The sequence below is a fragment of the Drosophila sulfurigaster genome, chromosome X (assembly GCF_023558435.1).
Source record: "Drosophila sulfurigaster albostrigata strain 15112-1811.04 chromosome X, ASM2355843v2, whole genome shotgun sequence".
Lineage (NCBI taxonomy): Eukaryota > Metazoa > Arthropoda > Insecta > Diptera > Drosophilidae > Drosophila > Drosophila sulfurigaster.
Genome location: NC_084885.1, coordinates 29,341,032 through 29,353,888, shown reverse-complemented (window position 1 = coordinate 29,353,888; position 12,857 = coordinate 29,341,032). Strand labels below are relative to the sequence as shown.

General features: G+C 38.3%; 1 protein-coding gene across 3 annotated transcripts in view; it reads left to right on the top strand.

Moving 5' to 3' along the window:
* Positions 1-12,857, top strand: part of LOC133847353 (uncharacterized) — a 225,834-nt gene that overhangs the window by 171,150 nt on the left and 41,827 nt on the right. For 2 of the 3 annotated variants that reach the window (XM_062282331.1, XM_062282329.1), the window contains exon 2: positions 4,089-4,310. The gene's annotated coding sequence lies outside the window, so the exon portion shown is untranslated. Of the gene's footprint in view, positions 1-3,742; positions 3,880-4,088; positions 4,311-12,857 lie in introns of those variants that run through there. The other variant, XM_062282330.1, reaches the window with a different exon arrangement.

Genomic DNA, 12,857 nt, shown 5'->3' with positions numbered 1-12,857 from the left:
TATGCAACATATTCAAGGTGCATTCATACGGTATTCACCTAGCGAAGGACGCATTCATTCGCATATTTGAAACACTCACATTCGACAAATGGAATTTGACATAAAAAAAAAACAAAACAAAAAAAAAAGAAATGCATAAAAATGAAACGAAACACATTTCGATTGTGTAGAATGTGCAACTTTTTGTGGCAAGAACAAGGAATTTTTATGGTTATATAGACACACCCTGATGTACCCTTCGAGTGCACCCTATAAAATTGCAACACACACACACACACACAGGCAGGCAAACAGTGTGGCCAGCACATTTTATTATGCAAATTTCACGTAGCTGCGATTCGAGTTTGGCCAGAGGAAGCTGCTGGCTTTTGTCACACACTTACACACTTACACACACACATACACCCATTGCTTGCCACCTACATAGCTTGCTGCCACAAAACATTGCAACTTGGAATTTATTTTAATTTTTAGCCCCAGCACTCGCCAAACGCTTTTATTTACATTGCTTTAATTTGTATTTGTTTTGCACATTAAAAATTACAGCGTAAGCTTCACTGCTAAGTGTGTGTGTGTGTGTGTGTTTGGGGGTGTGGTAGGGGCGGGGAGGCAGGAGGCAGGAGGCAAATGCATTTCGTGCTGCCAAACAAAAGTCACTATGCAAATGCCTGCAACAAACTGACGACAACGACGTTGACAATGAAAATGCGCGTGAGAAGCGAAGCTGAGAGCCAAGAAAACCAGCCGGCAGGGCAAACTTGGGGACCTGGAAGGGTTGCTTTGGCATTGGGTTTCTTTTCACCTTTTTTTCGGAGGGGCACAACAGGAAGAGGATAAGTGTGTGAAGGCAACAAGGTATACTTTGAAAGCAAGCGCGGGGGACTCAACGCAAGTCCCCCCAAGTGGAGGGTTGGTAAGGTTGTGAGGGTCGGTTCGGCTTGGGAAGTGTCTCTCCTCCTGGTTCCGGATACTGGCAGCCCCCAAAGTGTAGGGAGCAAGTCCCGACCAGGTGTAGTGTTAGTAAGATGGGGAGGGTCGGTTCGGCTTGGGTTGTATTTCTCCTCCTGGTTCAGGGGAACTCATCGCAAGCCTCCAAAGTGTAGGAAGGAGTTCGCTACTAGGTGTACGATTGGTAAGGTTGCGGGGGTCGGGTCGGTTTGGGTAGTGTATCTCCTCCTGGTTCGGGATACTTGCAGGGGGACTCATCGCAAGCCCCCAAAGTGTAGGGAGCAAGTCACTACTTGGAGTGGGATTGGTAATGTTGGGAGGGTCGGGTCGGTTCGGTTCGGACTGTGTCCCTCCTCCTGGTTCCGGATACTTGCAGGGGGACTCAACGCAAGCCCCCTAAAGTGGAGAGAGCAAGTCGCTACCAGTTGTAGGATTGTTAAGGTTGTCTATTTCCTCTTGGCTCCGAATACTTGCAGTGAAGGGAAGAAGTCGCTGCCAGGTGTGGGATTGGTAAGGTTGGAAGGGTCGGGTCGGTTCGGTTCGGTTCAGGCTGTCTCCCTCCTCCTGGTTCCGGATACTTGCAGCTGTGAAATTTGCATAAGCAATTACGAAAGCGAAAGATGGACAGAGAGACAGAGAGACAGGCACAAGGTAGAAGAAGTTGAAGTAGAAGTAGAAGCTGGAACCGACGTTAAGTGTAGAGCCCCGTGAAAAGGGGACTGTAAAATAGATAGAGTGTAAACATTGTCAGCAGTGCAACTCTGTCTGTCTGTCTGTCCTAGGGTCTGGTCACATCGACACACAGCGATTTATGCAGTTCTTCCTTTGCTTTGCTTTGCTCTATCGCTAACTTTATCTCTGACCCGCTGGCATTGACATCATCGAGACACACACTCACACAGAGAGGGTGAGGTATTGCGATGTTGCAACAATGTTGCACTCTCTCACAGACAAAGGTGTGCAACATGCTGCATACAAAGAAAACTCTCGAATGATGCTGAAAATATGTTGCAATCAATAGAAGAGGAAAATACACACACACACACACACAGAGAGAGAGGATTTCAGTGTAAACAAGAAGAGACCGTGTAATGAAGTTAGTTAAGCAGTGAAAGAGTGCAAAACATGAAATTCCACGAAAGAGTAAACAAAGATCACAGTCTTTAAAAGCATTTGAGATCAAAGTTGTGATATAGTATATGTGTTCAACAAAGAACTCATACTTCAAAAAAAAAGAACAAAAATACTTTACTTTAAGCAATCGCCAAGCTAATAAAAAGCAAAACAGAAGAAAAGCACGTAAAGTTGCGCTGCACGACATGAAGTAAGACTTGAAATTAGTTCTATACGCGAAAAAAAAAAACCAGATTAAGTTCAAGAGCAAAAGCCATTAACTTTGCCACAACTCGAAATCTTAATACACTTACAGGACAGTATTCCAAATAACTTACAATATTCTCACATTATCTTCACGATTTTCACACACGGCGCAGCTGTCATCTTAAGCCACAGTTGTAGAAATTTTCATTGAAATTGTGCGACTAACAGCCGAGTTCACATAGTTAGTTTGGGTAGATTGTGATCTTTGGTTATGGGAAATAATTGTGTGCGCTTGCGTCACAAATGTCATAGAGCATGTGAGATACCTTCTCTTGTTGTTGTTGCTGGTAGTGAAATTAATTTGTGGCGTACGTACAATCGTTAAGTTGAAATCTTGAACGTCAAATCTTAACTACCATCCGTTTCGATTTCTAATGGCTCGCATTTAACTGTTGTTGTTGCTGTTGTTGTTGTTGTTCATTTAAGAACCAACAGCGAAAAACCGCAAAGCAAAAGGCAACCACAAAGCGAGAGCGAGAGAGGGAAACGAAATATTGTTTGCCTAAAGTGGAGTGAAGCAAACCTCTGCCTAAACATGATGCTAGAGCGAGAGCTAAAACACTGACCACAGTCGCATATCGTCGATGTTGTTGTTGTTGTTAGTTTTGCCCATGGGGTGATTGGAGTAGGCATTGTTTTTGTCCTCCTCTTGTTGTTGCTAGCGCAGCTGCTGACATTGCATATTCGTAACATGGCAAAAATACGAAAAACGAAATGCAACAGCAGCAGCAGCAGCTGTTAAAGGGCGGGGGGGTTGGCGACGCATACGCAGCTGCATAATATTTGCCATTGTATTGCACTTACACACACACACACACGCACAGCAGCAGCTGCACACTAGAAAGGCAGAGCGAGAGAGGGAAAGAAATACATGGGCACGCATTCTAAGTCAACCCATGTTTGCTGTACCGCTCACACGTTCGAACAGAGAGCATTTAATTGGCTGTGGCTGCCAATCAACACGTAACGTGAAACGTCTGTCGCTTTGTCGCCGTTGTTGTCGTTCTCGCTACCGTTGTCGTTGTCGTTGTCGTCGTCGCTTCATCTCATGTCCAGTGACTGAATGCACGCGGTAAGGCAATGGTCACAACAACACAACACAACACAAACACAGCAGCAAGTTTTGCTTCTGCCGTGCATGCTCCTTCTTCGCTCTCCTTGCACGCTCTCACTCTCTCTCTCTCTCTCGCCGCTCACTTGTGTCACTTGTGCGAGTCGATTAGGCGCCTAATGAGCGAGCTTTAACAGTTGCACTCAAGTGCACTGCTTGCAAATTGCAAAGCGCCAAAGTCATCAACAAGTTTCAAGTAGTTACGGGGCAGCTGCTGCGCAGGCGGCGTCGTCGGCTGGCCCAAAGTTGAAAAAAAAAATTGAATTTCGTTTCATTTAATTTGTATTTGCGTTCTGTTTAATCGCTTTTATTGCTAATCGAATCGAATCGTGAAGTGCGTGAAAATATTAATTTAATGTGTGTGTGAAAATTAGGCAAAGTGAAAAATGGCAATTCGTGTGAAGAGAAGAAGCAGCAGCAAGAGAAAAAAGAGAAGCATGGTGAGAAGAAGTAGGAGGAGGAGGAGGGGGTGAATATTTTGCAATTTTTAACGTTGAAATATGCAATCAACGAACGCAGCGAAAGCTAATTAAAACATGCACAATAAACGCAATTTCCAATGCAATTTAACGCCAATTTTATCGAATATATACAATGCACAATTTTCAACTCGTTTATTTTTTCTTTTTTCTTTATTGTATTCACACAGATTGCCATCATCGAAGCCATCAACGTTGTTTGTGTCGCCAGCTAACGGTCAAAGTTGAAAGTGAGCAGCAAAACAAAAAGCACAGCAACAACAACTACGTGCAAAAAAAGTCATCGTCATAAACTTCAACCCAACGTCAGCGTCAATATTGTACGCGTTGAATTCAATCGAACGTCAGCGCCAACGTCAGCGTCAGCGTCGCTGCAGCAGCCAAAACAGCTGGTAAGTTTCTTTCTCTACGAAACTTTTTATATGGCGTCATAGTAGTACCTCATTGCTTACACTCTGATATCGCATTATATATGTATGTATATTTTCAAAGCAGCACTTTGCTTTTAATTGCGCCCCCAAAAAACTTTGCTGTCAGCTCGCAAAAGAAAAAAAAGAACATGCACAAAAAGTGTAGAAGCAGAAACAGAAACAGAATGAGAAGCAGAAATGGCAGGCAACAAAACTTGAAAATTTCCTTACACCACTTCAGTGTGAACTTTTGATATGGTCTCTCGCTCGCACTCTCACTATTCTACGACTGGCAGTGCATAGAGCATAAGTTTTAGCATCTTATATTTGGTGTGTAGTGGTTAGAGCAGGAGAGCTGGCTTTTGGCAGTCTTTAACTAATTGCGGTTCGTTTCTTTTGCATTTGGTGTGTTAGTGAACTGTTATAACTGCGTGCAGAAGTATGAAAACTTTTATAAATATTTGTGATATGCGTTAATATAACACATGGAGTCGCTTTGATATGTGTTATATTTTATGCATGTTTCTCATGTTTCTGTTATACAAATATGAAGCGTGTGGATTTTATAATATAATATTACTGCGCTTATTCATTTTTGTAGTATGCATGAAATTGACTACATTTATTATATAAACACATATGTATTTAATTTATATCGGAGCATTGTGCCCTTCAAGCAATTCTTCATTTATTTTAACATTTTTCAGCTGTGTATTTTTGTTTTGTTTGCATTTTTGTTGGACTCTTTCCTTCATTATGCACTTTACAAAGTTCTTCAATCATTCCATTCGATTTGGGAAATATTACCCAATTGCCAGCTCAAAACTTCTGCCCTCCTCTCCTCTTCTATCCTCAGTCTGTTGCTTCTTCTGATTTCCCTTTGTTGGCACTTTGCTTTTTCTCCCATTTTGTTGTTTGCGCCGTTGGCCAAAAAGATTTTCCCAATTTATTGTGTTGTTGTTGTCGTTGTTGTTGCTGCTTTTCGCATTTAGCTTTAAATTAATTCATGCCCCCAAGTATCTTTCATAGTTTCAGTTTCTTCGTTTTTTTTTTTTTGTGTTTGCTGCTCTTTTCCTTCTTATTCTCCTCCTCTACTTTGGGGGGTCAGATGTCTTTGATGTTGAATTGCCATTCCTTGAAGACAGAGAGAACAGGAGAGTGAGCGAGCGAGAGGGCGAGATGGCGATTGTGTAATTAAAAGAATATGCATGCAATAAATAACGGCAAATATTTATTGATTGCCATCAGTTATGATTGACATGGCAACAACATCTCAATCAAAATCCCTATTCCAAGAATGGTAATTACGCACTATACGAAAAAAAAAACAGCTTACATCTGCGCACTTTGTAAATACTCTGCAATTAAACGAGAATACGCGAATTGTCGCCAGATATGAATAAAACCCGCGATTAAATAAATGTGAAAATAGTATTATTAAATGATAAAATAGTATTTCATCATATAAAATTTCAAATTTAATTCAATTTAATGAGAAGCTAAATTTAGAGGAAAGTTAATAAGCTTAAATTTGGATAAAGCGCAATTTAAATGGAGTTACCAAGAATCCTCATAGAAAAGGTATAATATTCTGCATTTATTCTAAGAGAACTGAGTGTTCTATATAGTTACCAAGCTGATATTTCAGCTATATTCAGTTATTTAAAAAGTGAAGATAAAGCAGCTTTATTTGCAGATGGTTTCCAAGAATTCGTGTACAAAAACTGTAATATTGTGCAACTAGTCTAAGTGAACTAAGTCTCCTGTGTAGTTATTGAGCTGAAATTTCAGATATTATCAGTTATTTAAAAAGTGTAAATAAAACAGTTTTATTTGCAGATGGTTTCCAAGAATTCCTATACAAAAACTATAATATTGTGCAACTAGTCTAAGTAAACCAAGTCTCCACTGTAGTTATTGAGCTGAAATTTCGGCTATTATCAGTTATTTGAAAACTGTAGATAAATCATCTTTATTTGCAGAGGCTTTGCTTATATTGTGCTTCGTTTAATTTTTATTCTGTGCCATCTCAACTCAAACTTTCAATAGTAGCTCAGCCATTCAGTTTCTATGGATATTTGTTTAAGGATATTTGTTCTTGCGGCACACGCAGCTTTAAGTTGTGTTCGTGATATGGAAATATTTTGCGCTTGGACTGCTTCAAGTTATTCAGCTGCTTATCTGCATTTCTATGGAACATGAGTTTGGGATTTCTTTTTCGATTTCCTTGCTATTTTTGTGTTGTTGTGCTGTGTTATTTTGTTTTTTGGTTCTTTACTGCTTTTTTGCCATGCTTCCTTTATTTTTTGCCCATTTTTGCGCCCCTTTTGTTTGCCTCGTTTACCCCGCTCTCTCTCGCGTCCCTTTACAGCATATCGATTGCTTTGATCTTTTCTGTTTTTTTTTTCCTTCCCTTTTCGTGTTGTTCTTGTTGGTGTTGTTGTTGTTGTTGTTGTGCACATCATTCACACGTCTCGTCTTGAGGTCCGGTTTGGTTTCGATTCTTTCACATGACCTTGCCGCCTGTTGCCATCTCCCATCTCCCACCCCCACTCTCACTTTCTATCTCTCTCTCTCTCTCTCTCTCTCTGTTTCGCTGCTCCTTCTGTGCATTTTTGTGTTTTGCTTTTGGCAGCTGAAATCGTTCTCAGCGAAGACAGACAACAAAATGTTTTATGACTCCATTCCCAGCTGCCTCCGCCTTGCTCTCTCTCTCTCTCTCTCTCCCTCTCTCTCTCTCTCGTTCCTCGCCCCTGCTCTGCGCTTTGCAAAAATGTACTGTAAAGGGAAAAGTTGGCAAGGTCAAAGCCTAAATTACGCTCATTTTCAGATTCATTTGAACACCCAAATTGTTGTTGCCAATGTTGTTGTTGTTGTTATTGTTGTTGCTATTCCGGTGCGTGGCATGCATTTAAAATATGTTCATTACAAAATGTTGTTTGCCCCTTTACACACACACACACACACATTAAAGTCGAGTTGAGATGCCATTGAATAACCTTTTTCTGTGCTGCCCACATTTTAAGGCATGGTCGAAAATATTTGGCATTTTATTAGTAAATTTATTTTGCAGTCACACAGCCCAACAACAGTTGTACCCCTAGCAACGAACCCACCCCCCTCACCCCTCCCTCTATCTACCCACCCCTAAACTTCTGTCCGCTTAGGCATAGCTTGAAAAACTATTTCCGGCATTAAATTGTCTCCCAGGTTCCACACACACACACACACACACCCACACAGACAATACCTCGCTTACTCTTCTATTGCCTTTCTCTCCTTACTTTTGCACCACATCTTTCTCCCCTTCCTCGGCTGCTCCCTTTTCCTGCACTCGCTTGCTCTCTTGTCCTGTTTTTCGGACCATTTAAATGCTTTTTTTGCATTTCCAAACACACACTCTCACATCTACATAGTTTAGTTGCATTTTCTGTGCTCAAGTGAGTGTGTGTGTGAGTGTAGGTGTATGCGCCTGTGAGTGTGTGTGTGTGTGTGTAAGTGTGTAACGCCAATTGAGTGCTCTGATTTCTGTAGCTGATTTCAATTCAAATTCAAATTGAAATTGAAATTGAAATTGGGAACAGTTTTTCGCTTCGATTTTTGTTTGTTAGCCTTTTCATCAGTTTCGATTACGAAATGCATACACACACACACACACACACACAAACACACTCATACACACCTGCACAAAGTGCTTGTCAGCTGTTGTTCTGTGTTGTAGTTGTGATACCCTGTAAAACTCAATTTTTGTAAATATAGTTGTTTGCTACACAAAATATAACTGTATTTATTATATAATTATACTAAGGATTAACTAGAATATACCCTGTACAATTATAGAGTTGCAGTTTTACCAAGATAGACTATACCCTGTAAAATTACAGGGCTAGACTTTTACCATGATTGAGTATATCCTGTAAAATTATAGAGTTGGACTGCATTTGGTACATAATAAAACTTATATTGACTAGAATGTACCCTGTAATATTATAGAATTTGTTTATTACCAATACCCTGTAAAAATATAGAGTCGGATGTTCAAAAATATAGAGTATACCCTTTAAAGTTATAGAGTTGGACTGCATTTGCTACATAATAAAACTTATATTAACTAGAATATACCCTGTAATATTATAGAATTTGTTTATTACCAATACATAGCATACCCTGTAAAAATATTGAGTCGGATTTTCAAAAATATAGATTATACCCTGTACAATTATAGAGTGGGACTGCATTTGGTACATAATAAAACTTATATTGACTAGAATATACCCTGTAATATTATAGAATTTTTTTTATTACCAATACATAGTATACCCTGTAAAAATATTGAGTCGGATTTTCAAAAATGTAGAGTATACCCTGTACAATTATATACAATTATGCTACACTATTAAACTAATATCGACTAAATTATACTTTATAATATTATAAAGTTGCATTTTTACCAAGATAGAGGATACCCTGTAAAATTATACAGATGCATTATTACCAAGATGGGTTTGACAATCTTTAGTATGAATTTAGTACAGGGTATACTGCAGTCTAAGCATTGACTGCTTCGCTTTATATGCTTACGCTTTTTTTTTTTGCCGCACCTCAAGCTTTGTTTATTAGACCAATCGATGAACTCAGAGAGAGGCAAATTCACAAGTTATTGAGGTAGACTTTGATATGACAGAGGGAAAGAGGACGAGGGGAAGTGTCTGTCGTATGTTGGTTAACTCGTGATGTTGTAATTGAGCATTTTTATGGTCAGCTTGTCAGATAATTGCCTCGGCGAGCGAGGAAGGCAGAGTGAAAAAAAATGGGAGTCAGAAGGGAGAAGTCTGATGGTTGCCGCTGTTTGCATCATTTGCTTGCCACGCACGTGCTGAACGTATTGTTCATGGGATTTTCTAAAGAAAAATGTAATTTCTTTTCTGTATTTTTTTTTTTTTGCATCACAGCGAGGGAAATGCAAAGAGACAGAAAAGGAAAAGAATGGCTGGGCAAAAGGCATAACTTATTTGTTAGCTTTATATCAATTTAAATTGGCTCAATTCATTGCGATTGCTTCTTAATAATCGTCATCGTGATTGTTATTTTTATCGTTATTGTTATCGCTTTTTGCTAGCAAAATCGTTTATTTGGTCTTTTTTCTTTACACAATTATAATTCAAAATGAATTAAAAATAAATTGCAATTTAAATGTGTTCGCATCTCATTTGCTTAACTTATTTTGTCTTTATATCAATTTGTAACGCTATCGTTATCGTTATTCCATATTCGCTTCTTCTGTTTCTCACTTTTTTTTAGGAATCATAAATACTTGTTACTGTATTAATATCGATATATAACAACTTGAACTAACAAAGGAGCACAATTCAGTGACATAATGTTCAAATCAAGGCGAAATGTTAAAGAGTTCGAAACTAAACCGCTATTCTTGAGGGTTTAAAGAACACTTAAGAGGTGAAATTGAAGCTTAAGCTGACATTGCGTTGCGTATACGCAGCGTATGCAGCAAACTTTTGCCAAAACGATGCGAGACAATGTCTGAGACTAAAAGCTGCGACTCAACGGGCTAGAGACAACAGACTAGAGGGCATAAGTGTATAACATCTACATATGATTGCTTATAAGCTCAGAACACACAGAGAAAAAGAGAGGGGGAGAGAGTAAGGGAGAGAGAGGGAGTTGGAATCTCCGTCTGAAAGTTGTTTATTGAATTCTTTGTTGAAAATGCCGCAGGCTTTTGATTTTATTATTGTTATATGAACATATATGTATTTAGATTTTTGTTCTTGTTCTAAACAATAGCCGATAAATGCATGTTTCAAATGAAATGTAGACAATAACCGAGCAACCAGAGTGTGAGTAAGCTCAAGCTCAGAGACAGACACATTCACATTCACACACACACACTTAAGTAGAGCAGCGAACCCAAGCGAACTCGACTCGAATCGCTCAACACAAAAAACACATCAAATTCCTCGCCTCGTTCTCCCTCCCCGGGAGTTTAATTTGGCGATTGGCAGCGCAGCCAATCGAGCTGAAATTTGAGATACAAATGCAGCCTGAGCTCAGGTGCAAAAAGCGCTTCAAACGAAATCATTAAAGGCCGATCCATAAGGCTTTTGTTTTCACTTAAAATTATTAAATTCCGGCAAAGCGATTAAAAATATGCGCACAAGAGACACGAACAAAAATATCACAGCTAGCAACACGACTGAAAGTTACCCTGTAAAAACAAAAAGAAAAAGCGTGCTAAAATCAAGAATACAATTTTGAATCAAAATTGTATCTCAAAATTCAACCAAGAAGGTTTATTCTTAAATCAAGATTGAAAATCTAAAAAAAATCTTTATCTTTAAATTCAAATTTTGCACTCTACTTTTCAATCTAAATTAAAACATTCTCGAATCAAGATTTTAATCTTAAAATAAAATGTTTCTAATCTTAAAATGCAAATGTAGCAAACAAAATCTTGATTTCAAATTGTTTCCACTTAAAAATCTTATTTCAAGATTGTTCTTTTTAAGATTGAAAAAGTCTTAAATCCAGATTATTTCAATCTAGATTTTTTTCTCTCCGTGTATTTATTTTAAAAGTTGGAAAAATTAACAAAAATGAAAAGTTGGAAAGAAATATTCAAAGCTACCCTTTGACCGCTGACAGTGCGGGGTATAACGATGCTTAACAAAAAATAAAAGAGTGAAACGAGCGTAAAAATAAATATTATTTAAGAGCAGTGAAAAAGTGAAAATGAAATTTGACAGGAACCAACACGAGGCGTTGCACAACGACGCTTGCTTCCTACTCCGAGTCAAAGGAGGGGAACACACACAAAGTGCGATAAAGAGGAAGAGGCGATGTGCAAAACAAAAAAGAGAGAGGAGTCAGAGTAAGAGTCAGAATCCAGTGCGTTGAGTTGCCAACTTGACATGTGGCTGATGCCAAGGCAAAAGGCATGACAAAGGGGAGAACGCAGTGAACGAAGGGATAGGAGGGAGGAGGGAGCGTGGGGTGGCGCCGCGTCGCGTCGAATCGAATCTCTTGGCCACAAACAAACAGAAACGACGACCAGGTATTCAAGTGGGAAGCCATGTGACTGTCACCATTTGTGTGTGTTGCCCTTGCCCCAAGGGGCAGGGCAGCAACAGCAACACTCGGCCTACGTGATGAGCCTTGCAACACGCACTCACAATGACAGCGAGCATATGAGGCACAATTATACCAAACAACAGCAAAAAAATACAAAAAACCAAAAAAAACACATACACAAAGGCAGTTGGTCATGGCAGCTAAACGAGTCCTTCGATCCCTCTGAAATTTGCCGAATATAACGCAAGAAATTCCAATGTGTTGGAAGCCGTGAAATTAGCGCTGCTTTTTTTTGTTTTTTCTGTTTTTTTATCTCAAAAAAACATGCTAAAATATTTCGGAATTCAGATTTACAACTCAAAACTCTAGAAATTAAGTAAATGAAATATGCTGAAATTTTGAGAATTCAAAAATCAAATCATTATTGTTGTTTAGACTGCAAGATTTAATTTGAACTTTAAGCTGATTTTTACACAAAAAAAAAAAACACCAGCATTTGTCTTAAAAGACAACAGACTCTAGAGGGAGTAAATGTGTAATATCAACATATAAACAGTTTCTGAAATCAAGAACATTCATCTTATAAATTGTTTTCTTAAAATAAGACCATTTCAAGAACATTAGTCACAAAAATATCATAAATTTAAAAACAAGGGCCCAAAAACACTAGATTTCGGTTCGAATATTCTGTTATCCATTGAAACTCCTATGAAGTTTTTATCTAGCCTTGAGTGTTTTTGTTCATAGCTCATTTAGTCGAACTTTCACGAACCATTCTTCATTGAAGTCTAAGAGAGATGGTTCTTGGATCCAAATTCTGAGCGAAATTGGAAATTGAAACAGAAATCGAAAAGAGATTAAAATGCAATGCGCTAATTTTTCTATTTATTTATTATTATATTAGCGTTTTCAGTTCTTCAGTTTAATATTTTGTTTTAACCTTATTTTAAGATTTTTGTCTTAAAACAAGAATTTTTCTTGTTCTAAATAAGAACTTGGTTCTTATATCAAATGTTCTTGAAATCAAAATGTGTTTTCTAACGTTAAGTTTTCTATATTCTTGACACACTTTTTAGATCAAAATTCTTGAATCTTGAACTTTAGAACTTTTTGTCTATGAAGAATCAGTGAAACATGTTTTTGATAAAAATTAAATTAAATTAATAAATCTTACATCAGAAATTTATAAATCGTAAGATTAAGATTCTTGAGGACTTTTTAGACCAACAAAAATTCTTAGTACTAAAACCAAAATCTTGATTTTAGAACTGTTTTTTTGGTTTTCTGTGTAGAGTATACAAATTTCGTATGTTTGATTGCTTTCTTTAGCATATTCATTGCTCAATTTTTATCGCTGGGTATTTGAATGACCAAGAGAGCGGCGTCCCAAGAGAGTTTGTTGTGTGTGTGTGTGTGTGTGTGGGGAGTAGTAGCGAGGGG